At 58.7% G+C, this 15,951-nt stretch overlaps 2 protein-coding genes across 13 annotated transcripts in view; both read left to right on the top strand.

Annotated features, from left to right (window-relative positions):
* The window catches only part of RBFOX3 (RNA binding fox-1 homolog 3), a 136,888-nt gene that overhangs the window by 61,370 nt on the left and 59,567 nt on the right, over positions 1-15,951 (top strand). For 9 of the 12 annotated variants that reach the window (XM_062624394.1, XM_062624395.1, XM_062624400.1 and 6 more), the window contains exon 2: positions 2,663-2,779. The gene's annotated coding sequence lies outside the window, so the exon portion shown is untranslated. Of the gene's footprint in view, positions 1-2,662; positions 2,780-9,457; positions 9,535-15,951 lie in introns of those variants that run through there. The other 3 variants (XM_062624402.1, XM_062624396.1, XM_062624399.1) reach the window with 3 other exon arrangements.
* The window catches only part of CANT1 (calcium activated nucleotidase 1), a 93,420-nt gene that overhangs the window by 1,723 nt on the left and 75,746 nt on the right, over positions 1-15,951 (top strand). The gene's annotated exons all lie outside the window — the stretch shown is intronic.

The raw sequence follows: 15,951 nt of genomic DNA on the forward strand, positions 1-15,951 counted from the left end.
TGGGGGGCTGCTGCCACAGGGATGTTCTCCCCAGGACTGTGCTGGAGTTGGGGCACAAAGCAGGCAGGTAATATTAGGTTGCTTTAATTCTGCTGTTTTGCAGCTAGAGGAGAAGCTGCTCTCTCAGCGCAGGAGTTGAAACTCTTTAGCCTTCCTCCGTGTCACCTCTATGGACATGGATACCTCCAACTGTGACGTAAGTGAGACTTGGGGTGGGGGAACATCTTCTGTTCAGCATCAAAATCCTATTACCAAGTGCCGTGTTCTGCTGCACAGATAGCAGGCTCGGCGCAGATAAGTGGGAAATAGCTCCTGATCCAGGCTGGAGCAGGAGCCATATCTCTGGCTGCACAGGCTCAGAGTGCTGCTTCATTGCATTTGCTGCTGAAAGGCAATTCCACTCTCCCCCTCCTCCGCAACCAAGGGAAAAACCACTGCGGGAATTCGGCCTAAACCCCCTCTGTCCTCCCCAGCACTGCCCCATTGAGAGGGGTATCTCCATCACCCCACTGTCATGGTGGGGTCCAATGGACAGTGCTGGGCTGGGGCCGAGCATCCTCCCAGGAGCGAGGGGCTGTGGCTGGGGCTCAGCCTAAAAATGAGCCCTGATCCTGCACCCGTTGTCCTGCACCCCTCATCCTGCCCTTTCCACAGCAGCAGCAGCTGCCAGGCCGGCCCTGGGATTGCGGATGCTGCGGGCAGCTGCATCTTTCCATCTCCTCCCTGGGGTGCTGCTGGCTTTGATAAAACCTCTTAGCCTTCCTGGGGCTGGCTTGCAGATGTAATCGCAGTGTTTTATTGTGTGGTAAAAGCCTGGTGGTTCTTGGGGAGATGCCCTGTGGGGCTCCACAATCCGCTTCCGCTCCCCTCCTGGGGCTGGACTGCTCGTTTGCGGGGGGAACATGTCCCTGCCGCGGTGGGGAATGCGTCAGCTCCATCGTCCCTCTGCACACCCGTGGGTTTGCTTTTGAAAATAGAAGGTGCTGAAAAAACATGACTGTGTTCAGCTTGTTTGAGGGATGCCGCTGGGTTTTCCCTGTGTTGATCGTGTCCTGCCCTCGCTGCTTGTGCACGGGGGGGGTTATTTTGGTCTTGGGTAAACCCTGCAATGACAGCCTGGAAGCTGCGGCTGAATGAGTTTGTGTTGGAAATAAGGTGTTGGGGAGGAACCCCGTGGGATTGGGCTGGGACAGGCCAGTGTTGAAGGGGACACCCCAGTGTTGGGGTGGTGGGGCTGGGGAGCTGGAGCTCCCCACTGCTGAGCTGTGCTCAAGCTCTGCATGCTAATCAGGAGCAGAGCCGGATGAGCAGGACTAATGAGGCAGAAGAGGAATTCCAGCAAGTTTGGGGAGCTCCTGTGCTGTTAAACCATTCTCTGGGGGTTCTCTGTGGTCTGTCTTCAAAGTGGTGGCAGGTGCCTGCCCGTGTTTGGTGCTGATGGAGCAAGCCCAGCAGCACTGGCCAAGGCCTCCCAGGGGGCTGCGAGACTGCAGGGGCAGTTCTGTGCTGTGTTTGAGATCCGTCTGCCCGTCTTCTTCCTCATCCCCCCCACCCCCGGGCCAGCATCCAAGAGCCTGTGGGCTGCCATCAGCTGCTTTCCATCTCTCCTGCCCCTTCTGACTGCCCCCAGGGCTGCCACGCTCCTGCTCTGCTGGGAACAGGCATCCCTGTTCAGGCACATGCTGCTTCATTTGTTGGGATGTTGCTGGGATGGATGACTGGGGAATGCCGGTGACTGCCTCTGGGGATTGCTGCAGAGCCAGCCCAGGGCATCCCAGCTCCATTTCTGTTTCCCTCTCGGTTTCGGCTCATTGGAGGCAGGAGGATGATCCGTGAGCCACACCACTGCGGGCATTTTTCTTTCCTTTTCTCTTCTCCTCGCTTTTTAATGAGCCAACCTTGGAGGACCTTGAGAGACGCTCCTGCAGCTTTGCTGTGACTTATCTCTCGGCCTCTGCCCCCTATTCTGCTGAGGGGATAAATCTCGCTCCCAGCGTGCAGAGCCCTTCCTGCTGTGCAGTGCAGGCATAGGAATTCCCGGCAGGCAGGGGCTGCCTGGCGAGGTTTGTGGGGTGGATGTTGCTGTCGGTGCCATGATGGATGGATGAATGGATGGATGGATGGGCTGCCTGGGGGGACAAGCTGTTAAATTATCTCCTGTTCAACCTGGGTCAGGGAAAAACAACTCAGACCTGCTGAGTGTGATGTGGGACTGCAGGATGCTGAGGAGGAGGCTCTGGTGGCGACAGGGAGGGGTATTTTTCCCTTAGGAAGAAGCCTCTGCATTTCCTTGTATCCATTCCATGTGCTCTGCTGAGGCTCCCTGGGGAAGCAGAACCAGCCTCAGCATCCTGCATCAGTGCAGAGACTGGGACATGGTCCTGCTGGGGACCCTCCGTGCACCCCTTGCAGCCGTTCCCTGGGGCTGGATGTGATTCCCCCTCTGTGGGGGCTTTGTGGTGGGCAGGGTCCTGCTGCCAGGGTGCCTTTGTGCATGGTGGGCAATGGAGCCACTCTCCAAAGCTCTCTCCAGCGTGAGATGATTGTGCTGTTAAAGAAGCAGCGCCTGGAAGCCATCCCTGGTGTTCAGAGTGTCCTCCTCCGTTAGCAGCAGCGGTGCCCACACAGGGCCAGGACTGGAGCCTCTCCCTCTCTCTTTCAGGCCAAGGAACTGCTGCTGTGAGACCCCAAAGGCTCTTCCAGACAGCTCCGAGGGGCAAAGGCGAGTGTGAGCTCCTGCTTGCGACCACAGCACCAGGTTCCTGCTCGTGGCCTCCAGGTACGTGGCTCCACTGAGGGGGGGCCTGGGAATGGTTTTTGGTGGAGGATGAATCTGCTGCTTCCCATAGGCTGTGCCTGCTGCAGCAGCCCCCGGTTCAGCTTTGCACTGGCACTGAGTACAGACCCCATACCCACCCATAGAGGCACAAGTGCCCAAGGCTCAGGCTCCGTGAGACAACTGGTGAAAGGGGCATCACAGGGAGAAGCCACGGCTGTTCTGCTCCTCATGGGATGGGAATGGGAGATTCTAGTCCTGCCCTGTGGGCTGAGCTCCTTCTGCTCCATAGGGCTGCCAGTGGGGCAGTGGCAGGGTCCTGGTGCTGGGGAGCCGCACGTCCCTGCCTTGCAGAGCTGCTCTCCTCTGCCCTGGTCCCAAGAGCGTGCTCAGGAATCTTCAAATAGGGAGCGAGATTTTGAGCATCCTCATCCCTCGGCAGGGCAGAGGTCGTCCCAAGAGGGGGATTAGAGAAGCCTCTGCAAAGAGGCTGTGCAGATGGATTTCCCCAGCTGCATTAATCAGTTTGAAGGCAGCAAAGGCAGCTGAGCTCTGTGTATCACCTTGAAGATTTTTTCCCTTGTCTTTTAGAAAACTTTGGGTGGATGTTATTGCTCATGAAAGCGAGGGGCTGATCATACTGGGAAGGAGCAGGCGTAGTGTGGGCTGGCACTATTATGCAAGCTTCCCACATGCCGCTGTGCCAGTGCACTCCGTTCCAGAACAACAGCACGAGCCCATGTGCCAGCCCGAGCCCACCCCCGGGTCTGCCGGAGCACCGCGGGCTCGCTCTGCCCACATCGCCCTCACCACGGGCCCAGCCTGTGCTGCCCGCATTGCCTGCACAGAGATCTGAGCCCAGCAGTGGACAGGGGTGGCAGCACGAGGGCGATGCCTGGTCCTGCCCAGCCTCTGCTGGGGGGGAGAAGCATGGGGCTGTGGGACAAGGGTCCGTGCAAGGCTGCCCACAGCTCCATGGTGCACCAGAGCTGGTCTGTCACGGGTGCCCCATGCGGAGCCGGAGCCATGGGTGCCTCTCCTGGGACCTTGCAGTGCACTGGTCATGGGGCTGGGGCTGTGCTGCTGTTTGTGGGGGTTTGCAGTCGGTTTTTACCCCAGGGGTGATGTTTGTTGTGTCCCTGCACAGGAGATGAGTTCCCATCCTGTGGGAATTTGCAGCTGTTGCAGCCAGGACCCGCTCTGGGAGCCAGAGCAGAGCTGGGTTCACTTGTGCTCAGACCAGAGCCTCTTCCCCAGGCAGATTTCTTCCCTGCTGCTTTCTGCTCTGCCCTGAAACCTCCCTTCCTGAGAGCCACCTCCTTCACCGGGGCCATGCATGAAGGCTTTGGGTTGCCGGCCATGAGCTGCAAATGCTGGTGTCGGTGCCATGCATGAGGCTCATTGGGGTGGTGGGAGCAGCCTGGAGTAATGCATCAATGCGGAGCCCCTGCAGCCACTCTCCCCATCATCCCCAAATCTGCTGGAGCCTCCCCGGGAGGAGAGTGCTCCATAAAGGGAGGCCTGAAGCTGAGCAATGGAGAAACATCTGACAGGGGAGCCCTCGAGGCGCTTTTGTTCCAGCGAGTGGGAGTGCGAGATCCGCTCAGACATGAAAGGCTGCGCAGCTCCGTCCCCAAAGTCACAGCGAGGAGAAGGAGGACGGGGGGTGTGCGGCTGCACCGGGAGGTCATCCTGGGAACGGCTGGCACCGGGATCCCCGCTCCCTCCCTCCTCTCCCAGCGAGTAAATTAGGTCACACTCGAAAGCCAGTTTCTTGGCGGTGGATTTAATTTAGCTTTTCCAGGCTAGTTATCATATAATAAATTCCGGGAGATTTATAGAAAACACGCCCGGGGAGGCTCAGCCAGTGTGTAACGAGATTTGTGCCTATTTCCCGCTGTGGAGCAGCTCAGTGGGCACAGGGCTGGCAGCAGGGGCACAGGCAGGTCCAGCAGCAACATGAGCCCTCAGGGGACTGCCCCAGGATCGGGGGGGGGGTCACCCCACAGTTCCCTGGGGCACGGGTGCATCATGGGGGCAGCTCCCCACAGCCATAAATCACCGGGAGCGGCTGAGCTGTTCATCACTTCTCTCGCATTGCTGCCGCGAGCAGTGGAAGTCGGAGCCCGTCCCGTGGTGCCCGGTGTGGGGAGGACCTTGTGTCTCCTCCCTTGCGGCCATGAGCAGAGCTGACATCCGCCGCTCTTTGCTCTGCCCGCTGCTGGAGGCGGGTTTACCAGCGCCCGGGGAAGGGCCGGGAAGGGAAAAGCGCCGCGGTTTGCCGGGATTTGCGGGGCTTGCAGCGCGCCGGCTCGGCTCCGAGGGCACTGCCAGCCCCGCTCCCCCCTCGGCTCTCGCTGCTAACGCCGACCAATTACTGTCTTATTAGTCACTCCGCGTGTTAAAGCATTAAGCACAATTAAGGGTGAGAAGAGTTTCCAGATGTAGCAGCAAGCGCTGGAGCCGGGAGCTGGCAGCTCTGCTGGCTGCTCCCATATGGAAAGGATCTCATCACCACGGAGCTTGCTGCGGTACCACCAGGACCAGCCCGCGGGACCCTGGGGCCACAGAGATGCGGGCAGTCGCTGGGTGACCCCGGAGGGTGATGCCCACCTCTGCCATCAGGGGCCGGGAGCATCTCGGATGTGAGGAGTAGCCGCTGGGACGCTCCCTGCCGAGGGGATTGGCTGGACACTGTGGCTGCCCCCTCAGTAGAGGCACCCCAAGCACCACTCGAGCACTTTGGACGTGCTCCCCGTTATTAAGCTTGCAAATGAGCTCCAGTGAAATACTCACCTGCTGGCTGGGCTGGGGGGTGAGTCAGTCCCTCGCTCGGTGCCCAGCCGGTGCTGGCAGCCCCGTGCCGTGGCCGTGCCACGCTTCCTGGTGAGAAACCGGTGCTGGGAAAGCGCCTGGCTGTGAGCAGCGACCCAAGTGCATCTGGGACACAGTGTGTGTGGGACAACTGCCTCGGTAAAGATAGCACCCGTGCTGTGACAGTTTGAAGAGCAGGAGAAATAGAACAAGAGACGAGTGTGACTTCAGAGCCCAAGTGCAAGTGACTTCAGCTCCCCATAAATAGTCCCTGGGTGGTGCTGGAGGGAGCGAGCTGAGAGCAGGCGGCTCCTGGAGGCTGTCAGGGTGCTCCTGTGGCTGTGCAAGGTAGGTTGTATCCTCACTATTGCATTGGAGGTAATGGTGGCCTCTGCCCAGCCGCTGTTCGTGTGCTGCTTGCCCGGTGCGTTCCTTTTCACTTGCCTTCACGCGGGTGGTGACCTGCAGCTGGCTCTTGGCTGGGGTGAGCGCGCTTTATCTTGGCAGCCCTGGCGTGTTTGCCTGCTGGGGGTGCTTGTATTTATAGCCGTGGCCTCCCCACGCTCCTCAGCACCAAACCCCTCACCTTGCAGCCCCTGCTTTGGGAGGCTTTCCTGTCTGCTCCTGGAGGCCCTGGGGGCTGTGGTGACGTGGAGGCTGCCCCAGTGGGGCTGCCTTGCCAGTGCAAGGGGCAGGGTGGGGATGCTGCAGTGCCCTCATCCGTAGGCTGGCGTGGAGCAGGGGCAGTGGAGAGGGACGGTGGCCTCTGGTGTGTTGCAGTAATTTCCCTCCTGCTCTCCCCAGGGCGAGGAGCGGTTCTCGGACAGATGGTGTTTATGAGTGACCTTGTGTCTCTGAGTGATTCCCTTGGCTGCTGACTAATGGTGGAGCTGCGGGAAGCGAGCAGCGGTGCTGCAACCTGCTCATGCCGGTGGGAGTTTGTCAGGGAGCCAGGACCGGGGAGGGCTGTGGGGTGAGCCAGGGAATGGAGCCGAAGCCCCACGACCATGTGGAATGGCTGCGAGGAAATTGGATGTGCACTGTGGTCCCCCACGCCCCTTGGCCATGGGAGGAGTGCAGTGTGTCTGGTGAGGCTCTTCTGATGCTCCCTCGCAGCTTCTCCATCCCATGCCCCTGTCTCCTTCACCTCAGCAGCGATTTCGCTCCTCCTTGCTCCACTTGCTCCTCTTTGGGAAGAGCCTGAATTCTCTGCAGTAGCCGCAGCAGCGGCACCTGCAGTCAGCATGGCTGGGCCAGGCGTGGGGCAGCCCCGGGTACAGGGTGCGTGGCGGCACCACCGGCATGGAGCTGGGTCATGGCCATGGGGCTGAACTTGGCAAGTGCACTGGGCACTGGTGAGGTGCAGAGCCCGAAGGACAGGGATGGAAGGTGTGCCCCCCCCCCCCCCCCACAGTCCACTGACCCCCAAAATCAGCAGGGCTGGTGCCTGAAGGTCTGTGTCCCCTGCATGGGGGGGACACCCTTGCAACTGCCTCCCGGCTATGGGAATGCTGCAGCACCAAGAGGTGTCCTAAATTGGGGAAGGAACAAGGAGATCTTGGCACCAGCCCGGAGCATCATTTGCATTCATGCACAGCTCCATGCTGTGCGGGTGGTGGGGGCCCCGCAGTGCTGTGGGGTGAGGAGCACCAGCTGCCAGCGCATCCCCTGGTGCTGCTGCGGAGGGGGCTGCGGCTGGGGTATCACCATGCTCTGGGTTTCTTGGGTTTGTGCTTCTCTGCTTCAGCTTTGCCTTCCAGGCTGCTATTCCAGATTTGTGCCTCTGCTGCTGCAAAATGGGAATTGCTGCTCAAAACAGGATTTGCCTCTCACTTTGGCAGCTGGTGCCCTGGTGCCTCCCTTTACCTCCAAGGGAAGATGCTACAAGTGCTGTCACATCTCAGCCTTGGAGCCCAATGGCTGCTGTGGGACCAGGTGTATGGGATGCCAGGCTGTGTTCCCTACAGGCTCACAGCGACACCCATGTGGGCTCCTGCAAATCTTTCCCTACAATTCTTATAATGGAAACTGATAAACCATGGTGGGGCTATTATGGTTCCTATGTGTCTTGGGGATGAAGAGTCTCATATTCTTATAGCTGGACCACCAGGACCAGCTGGGGCCAGGCAATTCCCAGCGGATTCAAGTGGTCCATGGTGATGGAGCAAGATGCTGGTGGCCTGGCTGGTGCCTTGCCCAGGCTGAGTGGGGTAGGCAGTTGCTGCTCTGCAGCCTCTCCCAATGTGGCGGGCAGAGGGGAGCAGCAGTGGGGATACAGGGATCTCATGGGTCCACCTAAGACCCACAATTGGGGTGTGGGGCCCAAAGGTGCTCTGCAGTCACCAGAGGGAGTGAGCTGAGGGCAAAATGCTCTCTGTGGGTCTGGTGTGTTGCAGGTGAGAGGGGAGCGACGCACAGTAACAGATACGTGCACCCTGCGGCACCTGCAGCAGGAACAGGGACTGCTCCCCTTGGGTGCCTGCACTCGGGGGGCTCTGCCCCAGGGATGGGCTCTGCCGGGTCCTTGGCAGGCACCTTCCTTCTGCTGGGGAAGAAGGGTGCTGCTGGGTGCTCAGATGCGGTGCATTGCCCGCAGCCACCAGTGCCAGGCTGCCTTGCAGCATCTGAGCAGCTCCGGTTACTTAACATGCAGCAAGTGTTGTACTCGGAGAAATTTAGACGTAATTTTTTTGTGCTCGCATGTAAATGTGGGTAGGTGCTGTCCTGATTGATGGCAATTAGCATTTTCTAACGGTAACAGATGTTCGGATTGCCAGGAGGCTGGTACCTAACGCCCACACCGCCATCTGCTCCGCTGGGCACTGCCTGCGGAGGTGACACCGGCGCCGCGGACCCGCGAGTCCTCGGCAGGGTGTGTGTAACAGCCGTGCCGGGGGGGCTGCTGGCTTTTCTGGGGAAAATAATAATAATAAAGACGTTTTCAGGTTTATAAATAGTACGCTCTGTTTATTATGGGATGGAGACTTTCCATCTGATTAGCAGCCTGGATTTCTGCATGGAGTTAGGGAAGGGATTTGGGTGGTGCGTGGAGCAGGGTGCCTGGCCAGCGGTGTTCCAGGGATGCAGTGGAAAAGGGCTCTGGTGTGGTGGTGGTGGGTGCCCATGGGTGAACCCCCACCTCTTCTTGGTCTCTGCTGCTCTGTAGGGAAGGCGCTGCTCAGATGTGGGCATCGCTTAGCTCCAGTAATTGAAACGGGGAAACATCCCCATACCATTTAAAAGCAGTTTAAAGGTGTGATATAGGAAGAGGCCCAGACCCCTGGGCCTGGTCCCTGCTGTCCAGGCGGTCCAAGCCACAGCCCCTTTCCTCATCAAGCACCCAGATGGTGCCTGTCGCTCCCTGTGCACAGAAACCTCCCGATTTCCTTCTGCCTCCCTTTATTTGGAGCCTTTTCCACCCATTTATACTTGTGCCAACATTGTCCTTTAGCTTGAGCAGATCCTCTCCCTCTCCAATGTCTGCTCCTTGCATATTCATAGAGAAGAAGCCTTGGCTGAGCTTGGACGAGCCCCTCCGTCCTCCTGCTCACTCTGGAGCAGCTCTGCTCCATCCCAACCCCTCTTGCAGGCCCTGGCCCCAGCCGAGCATCGCTGCTGCCTCTTCCTCCTGGAAATCTCTCTGCAGGCAGCCCAGAAACACCCTTGCTTTTCACAGATGCAGGAGCTGGTGACTCATAGTCAGCTTGTAACTGAGTAATGTACCTCGATGTTTCTCTGTGTGTTTTTCCAGGTTAGAGCAGATATTTGCGTGTAGTCCTTATGTGCAGTGTTTTGAACTCGGGGCAGTTCGGTCGCTGCGGTCTCGGGCTCTGCTGGCTCCCCCCCAGCCAATGCTCCCGCTGGGGGGGTGCTGCTGGCTGAGCCGCTCGCATTGCCCTTGTCTGAAGGAAGATACCAAGTGACCCTGGCATGAGCTGCATGTGGTAAGGCAATGTCACATCTTACTGCCTGTCACCTCTTTCCACCTTGTTTCTCCCTGAGCTTCTGTTCTGTGTGCTGGGAGGGTCTGGGGGTGGGTGTCTCCGTGCCCCTTGGCCCTGTACTGCTCTTTTCGGTGCCATGGCCCATCGCAGCGTGACGCGTCTGTGGTTGGGCTGAGGGTTGGGCTGGTTCTGGTGGGTTTCCTTGTTCCTCTGATTTGAGCTCCTCGGATGTTTGGGGATTTGCCCCTGCTTTGGAGCCCGTAGCTCCGGTTTCTGTTCCTGCGCTGCGTAACGCAGCCTGCAGTCGGCAGCGGGTTAATCACATCCCTCCTGAAAGCTGAAGCTAATTGCTCAGTCGGTTTGCAGGCAGCACCTCGGTTACTTTTATCTCTACTCATCCGTGCTGTGGAGCAGCCTCGCTTGTTTTTGTATTATCTTTGTATTTACATAACTAATGAACCTTTCCCTGTTTGCTGCAGCATCTCCTCTGCCCCGTGCTGTCAGCACAGGGGCCCTGTGCTGCGGCTGCCTCCCCCCTTCCTCACTCGGGTTATTTGTTCTGCTCTGGGTCTGTTCTCTGGGAGCTTTCTTCCCCTTGCTGAGGACTTGATTCCTGCTACATTAAATAAAGCTCTGCTGGCCTCACAGCTGAAGGCTGCAGCCTCTCAGGTCCTGATGTGGCTGCCCTTGGAGGCGGCTTTCCCGTGCAGATGTACTGCTGTTTGCTGTTGTGTTATTTAGATGGACTCAAGATGTGTTCCTCTGAGCCAGGGTGTTCCCTGTGCTGTGTCTGTGCCAGGCCCTTTATGTGGCAGGAGGTTGGTGCCTGGTGATGCTGGGCTGCCGGAGAGGTGCAGGCGATGCCAGGTACTATAAGCTCCAAACTGCTGTAAAGGCATGGAAAGATTCCTGCAGGAAGTCGTGAACCCATCAGGGGAGAGGCGAAAAGTCAAAATGCTGAAGAGCTCAGAGATGTGGTTTGCAAACTACTCCTGTCTCGGTGCTGATTCCTCCCAGGAGTGCCCCAGGGACAAGGCGAGGCCGGTCTGGAGGAATTAGTGATTCCCTTTGCTCATCCGGGAAAGCTCGGGGCATCCCACTGGGGCAAGATGCTGGGAGCAAGACTGCACCAGGGAGGTAGCCAGGTAGATGGAGGAGTTTGTTCTTCCCAAAGGACGGGTCAGCTTGGAAAGGTACTGGAAGGAAATAGAAATTGGAGGGGTTTCCCTTAACTTGTGCCCAGCGGCAGGACTGTGCTGGTGCAGCCGGGGGGCATCCTGAGGTGATGTGAGGCTCTGGGGAGCCAGCAGGGCTGGGGTGCTGCGTGCGGGGCAGCGCAGAGATGCTGATCACTGGTGCAGGCGGGGGACGGCTCCCACAGCTCTTGCACATTCCTGGCTCACCAACGTGTGACATTCCCCACTGCTTCCTTTGGGATTTGTCCTTCCTGGGACAGCTCCCCATCCATAGCATGTCCCAGCTATTTCTGGCCCCATGCTGCTGCCCTCTTCTGTCTGTTGCAGTTCCATCATTTGGGTGATGTTCCCTGGGAGGAGGCGGCTGCTGCGAGCCCCTGGCTGCGGGAGGAAGCTGTGAGGCTCTTGAGAGCCCTCGGTTGTGCCCCCAACCATGCAGGGCTGGACCAGCCACTCCATCCCCGATGCTCACCGTGTCCCACCAGCCAGGGCAGACTGGTGGTGGATGATGCTCTTACCTTGGTCTGGTAGGGCCAGGAGGGATCTGCATGGGGCTGGGGCCATGGAGCACTTTGCCTGGCACCAGATTGTCCCCATGACACATGATCAGCTCTTCCCTGGGCATCATTAATGTTCCTCTGAGAAGACCCTGGCATTCCTCCAGCTGCTGTAGCTGCTCCAGAGGGAAGGGACCCGACTTTTGCAAATGGGACCAGGGGATGGAAACTTCTGATGCTGGTCATCCAGAACAGAGACCTGCTCTCCAGTGGGACCAAGCATTCCCGAGGCCAGATTTCCCACTGGGTAGCCATTACCGGTCCGTACCACTGGGCTGCTGGCAGCAAGAGGGGTGGTGATTAAATGACAAAAGGTGACTTACATAAAAAGTCTTTTCCTCCTCTCCAGAGAGCTCTCTGGGACGTTTGATTCTGAGGCATTTCTGTGTTTTTTCGTTTCCTGGTCCCATGTCCCAGTTTTCCTTTTAAAAACAAAGTCAGCTGTAGTGTGCCCAGAGGGAACACAGGGAGCGTGCCTGGATCTGCACCCCGGGAAAGGTGACCCCCGTTACTGATTGCTTCTGAAATTCTGGCCCAGCCGTTTCCCCTGGGAGCCAAGCGCTGGCAGGGAGCAGAGCCTGCCATCAGGTGATGGATTGACTTGGGACCAGGCTGGAAAGGTTCATCCGCTGCCATTGCCAGAGGCTGCTCCGGCTGTGCCGGGAGCTGGCTGGGGGCTGCACCCGGGACCCAGCAGTTCCTGCAGCCACATCCGGCAGCCTGGCATACTGGGGAGCTCCGGTGTGAGTTCAGAGACATGGGATTGGATTTGCTTTGTTTGTCCATGTTCTTGCTTTGTGTGTCCACGTGAGGTTTGGGACTTGGCAGCATCTCTGAGCCATGGATGCTCATGGGAAAGGCTCTGGGGCAGCAGGACCAGGAGCGAGGATCTGCTGCAGCAGTGAGAAACCTGAAGGCGCTTCTCTCACCCCTCTAAATGGGATTCTGGCTCTGGCCAGAGCCAGGCAGGGTGTGTGGTGAGGTAAGGGTACCGTGGGAGCTATCGTGTTGGGCAGAGGAGCCGGCAGAGGGGCTACTGGACATTGGGCAGCTTTGGGCAACCCAAAGACTCACCCTGGTGCGAGCGAGTTCAGACCTCGCTGCAGTGAAGATGTGGGCTGGGGACGGGGCGAGGGGCTTCTCCCCGCTCCCTTTTTGTGCTGGGGAACAAGCCCGCTTTGCTGCCCCTTCCCCTCGCTTGCTTTTCAGGTTCATCTGGGGAGCCGACGGCGTGTTCCATAGGTGTCACCAGCCCGGCAGCTTGAGCTGCTCTAATAAAATGGCTCCGTAGCAGAGGGTTTGATCTATTTTTAAGCGAGCTCCGCGCTGTCTCCTCCCGCCCTCCCACCGGCTGAACTCCGCCCGAAGGCTCCTGGGAGCGCAGGAGCGGCCGCGGCGCGGCTCTGAGCCCAAAGCTTCGCTCCCAGCCGTAGCCGTGGCCAGGGTGACCGGTCCCGACTCCGGCTCTCTATGGCCAGGAGATGCTCGGGCACAACGGGAGCAGGAGATGGCTCCTTCGCTGCTTTGTCTCTGTGGTTTTCATTCCTTCGAGCAGTGAATGTGCTGTGTAAATTAACTCAGGGAAACTTAGCTCCGCTTGGAAGTTCGGTGTTTTCTCCCCGTTTGATGCCCTGTTATTAAAACTCAATTTTCTGCGAATACTTCCTTTAAATAGAACCCGTCTCCCCGCGATGACTCATCCCGAAGCAGCAGCTCCTCGCGGGAGGAGCAGGCGGGAGGGCAGGTCTGGCACTCCCAGCCTCGGGAATCCCCACATCTGCTCCCCCCGGGGCTTTGCCGCACTCCGGGAACCTGTCCTGGCCTCTCCTGCCTGTCCCGCTGCCTGTCCCGCTGCCTCCGGTGCTCACTGATGCCCAGCGCCCCGGTGCAGGGGTCAGATCCCGTGGTGCAGTCCGGACTGTCCCTGGATCCTGCAGACGTGCCCGTCCCTGCCTGTCTGGCAGCGGTGACCTGTGCCATGGTGCAGCCTGTGGTGCCCCCGTGCCACAGCCTTCCCCCCGCAGGGTGCTCCGGTGCTCCCGGTGTTACAGGCTGGGGGTGAGATGTGCTCCGGAGCGGGATGTGTCAGGCGTGAGGCGTGATGAAACCTGGCTTTCTCCTTCCACCACACCTGTGTCTGTTCTGGCTCTTTGCCTGTGCCGGTCCCCAGAGCTGCACTGCTGCCATAGCTGCTCTTTGGGCAGATGTGGGCTGTGTGCTCCATGGGCAGATGCAGATGTACATGGAAAGGGATGGTGATGGCGGACCCAATCTGTACCCATCGGCAGCTTGTGGGTGCTGGGAGAGCACAGAGATGTTGCAGGGAGGCAGGAGCTCAGGGCAGGCTCTTCTGCAGGAGATGGGGATGGGGTTTGCACATGGCTGCGGTTTATCAAGTGCCAGACGTCTAGCTTGTCCTGCTGGGGAAAGGATCTCTGCTGCCTCAGTAAGATTGATGAAGGTTCTTAGTTTTTCATTTCCCAAAGGGAAGGAGAAGTCCTCTAAATGCCACGGTGAAGAAGTGCTGGGTAGCAGCACGGTGATGCTCCACTCAGCCGGGGCAGCCTGTGAGCCAGCACTTCCAGACGTGGCTGGTCGGGGCCTGGAAGCACAGTGATAATGTATGTGCACCTCCCGTCCCCTGTCCAAAGCTGTGCTTCACCGGCACATCTGCACGAGGCAATTTCCCCCCAGGGAGGGAGAGGAGGGCACGAGCGAATCTCCCCGTGTCAGGCTGCAGCAGCTCTGAGTGCTCCAGAGCTCGTTTTCTCCCACCTCCTGTCCCCCTCCCTGGGAAGCCGCTTGCCCTGGTTCAAAGGCTCCTGCCGGGATGATTATTCTTCCTGGCCTGGCATCTGTTGAGGTGACAGCAGCCGGGGTGAGCAAAGGCTCGGAACAGATTTCTCATAAGAAGTAGCTAAGTCGATGGAACCATCAGGGTGCGCATCCTGTGCCCATCATCCTGACACGTGCCCCAACCCGGCCCCTCTGCCCCTTCTCCTCTGGCGAGAGGGCTCCAGCCATGGCAGCCTATCTCCAGACCAGGTCTCAGAAGTGTTTTTAATCCCTTTGCCACCCCCACAGCCTCTTCACGCTAGGCTGGAAGTGGTCACCTCTGTTAAGTGCTCGCTCCGAGGCTGGGCATCGAGCTGCTGGGGGAGGCACCAGGACATGAAAGGAAAACCCTTTTTCCTGGAGGCGTTGAGCTATTCCTTACTCTGACCTAGATGTCGGTTTAATGCTCCAGCAAGTCCCAAGATTCACATATGAAGTTGCCCAGGGGAAGATGGTATTTCAGGAACACAGAAGCTTCTCAGCAGTGGTAAAGTGCATGAGCTTTCCCTGGCAGGAGCCTTGCAGAGCATCCTTATGCCGCTGACCATCATGCCAGCCGTGGAGCGGTGCCCCCTCTCCTCAGGGTGTTGGCAGTGCTTCGGCACCGGTGCTTGGAGCCTGGTGCTTGGCCCTCCTGCCCAGAGCAGGATATTCCTGGGTTCATCACGTGGATCTGGAGCAGGGGCTGTGGGCAGGATGTGAGCAGGGATGCGATGTCAGGGGGGCTGTGTGCTCGCTCATCGCCGTGACTGTCTGATCTCTCATGTGGGGCTCCAGCAGCCAGTGCTGAGCATGGGAGCAGCGCTCACCTTCACCTCTGCTCCCCTCTCCTCTGTGTTGAACTGCTGTAATGAAGTGCACCGTCTGCCTCCTGGCACACCCAGCCTAAGCCCTGCTCAACCCAGGCTCTAAAGCATCTTAGCGAGTGCCCAAGTCCTGAGGAGAGCTCACAAGTTGGGGAGCAGTGGGGAGACACTGACACTGTCCCCTGAGTTTTGGAGCTCTCTGAGGGGTCACGGGGCTGCTGTGAAAAATGGGGCCCTTTCATCCTGGTTTTCATATTTATCTTTGTTGTGCTGCAGAGACTGCAGGTGGGGAGAGAGGAGCAGAGACCCCATGCAGTGCAGCCCACTCGTAGTCATGCTGCTGGTGGGGACTGTCCCCAGCACATCCCTGCCAGGGACACGTGTGGGAGCCCCTGGCATTGCCCACTGCAGCAATACCTGCCCCTTCCGAGGGGCTTGGGACCACGGGAGAGCCCCTGACAGCCCCGGCAGGGAACGCTGAGAGCAGCCTGTGATGGGGCTTCCCTCGTTGCTGCAGGAGGCTTCTCCTTCATCTGACACATCTGCGGGTGGTTGGAGCAATGAGGGCTCTGCCCTATAAGAGCCACGAAGGAGGGGGGGAGCTCTGCTCTACTCAGCAAGTGCAGCAGCATGGAGAGGAGCTGGAAAAGGTTAGTGGGATCGTGGAGAGAATTTTGTTCTTGTTTTAGTCTCTTAATGGTGTTTTTATTTTCCTTCCTGCCTCGTGCTCTGGCTTAGCTGGCTATTAAGCAGCAGCCGCATTTAAGGTCCTTCTGCAGGCTGTGCAGTGTAGTTGGTGCTTGCTGTTGGGTGTCCTGGTGAGGCTGGAGCCTGTTCCCTGCCCCAAGGCTCTACCAGCTCCTCCCTGGGGCTAGTCGGGGACCAAATGATGTTCTCTGCTCTTGTTGGGGTGGTTGTGCCCCATCCTTCCTCGCTCCCCATTGACTCCTCTGTGCCTGCTGGGCTTGGGTGTGTTCCCAGGGGCTTGTCCCATTGGGTCCCCCTTTGTTCCCCTCTGCCTGT

Source organism: Pezoporus occidentalis, unplaced genomic scaffold, assembly GCF_034315485.1.
Source record: "Pezoporus occidentalis ecotype Australia unplaced genomic scaffold, CSIRO_AGI_Poc_V1 ctg266, whole genome shotgun sequence".
NCBI classification, from domain to species: domain Eukaryota; kingdom Metazoa; phylum Chordata; class Aves; order Psittaciformes; family Psittacidae; genus Pezoporus; species Pezoporus occidentalis.